The sequence below is a fragment of the Etheostoma spectabile genome, chromosome 16, assembly GCF_008692095.1.
Source record: "Etheostoma spectabile isolate EspeVRDwgs_2016 chromosome 16, UIUC_Espe_1.0, whole genome shotgun sequence".
Classification (NCBI taxonomy): Eukaryota; Metazoa; Chordata; class Actinopteri; order Perciformes; family Percidae; genus Etheostoma; species Etheostoma spectabile.
Window position 1 is genome coordinate 24,717,175 of NC_045748.1, and position 792 is coordinate 24,717,966.

Here is a 792-nt window from a genome sequence, read left to right on the forward strand (position 1 = left end):
AAATACAATTATGAACCTGAAAATGAGCAGAATACTGGCGCTTTAAAGGGAAATTTGGGCATTTTTCAAGCTTGACCCTTTTTTCCCAAGCATTAGTGTTAACTCAGGAACCGAGAGAATAATATTTGAGGCAAAACAGCACCTACGATTCATTTTTCAATCATTTCTCTTCAGGGTCTTTTTAGCCTCTGCAGGTGATTTTCTAGCCAGCCTGGTGCCTTTTTTCAGGGTCGTTGAGCATTAAATCCAAACTGTTATATCCAAACTTTATCCACTTGATGTCCATAATTCATTACGTTTTCGCTCATTTCTGCCGCAAGCTCCGTGGCTTCTCTGAATCTGGTTTCTTCAGTTCCATTTGTTTACGGAAGTGAAGGCACACATTATGCCTTATATTGGCAAGAGCAAAGAGTATAGAGTGGGAAAGATAGTAATCCTCCAAGTCAAACTAGTCTAGTATGTGATCAAATATGTAATAGCGGACAAGATAGATATCTACCGTTTCACAGAGGAGAATGGCATCACTGGTTTGAGATTTGGCATATATTTGGGCCTTTTTTGAAGAACTGTATATGAGTTATAATGTTCATTATGTTTATTTTTGCATATAGGAGAACTGTTCTAGACAACACATCTGCTTGTGTAGCATTGCTGTGGGTGTAATATCAATAAATATGACATTATGATGTTTATTATTTGCATGAGTAAATGTCATGAGGGCAAAAGCCTCTTGTTTTAAAAAAATGTATGTATTTTGTCTTAAGTTATAATGATTATTTCTTCACAGTGTGA

At 36.2% G+C, this 792-nt stretch overlaps 1 protein-coding gene across 1 annotated transcript in view; it reads left to right on the forward strand.

Moving 5' to 3' along the window:
• The window catches only part of dcc (DCC netrin 1 receptor), a gene marked incomplete in the record, with an annotated part of 396,097 nt that overhangs the window by 220,880 nt on the left and 174,425 nt on the right, over positions 1-792 (forward strand).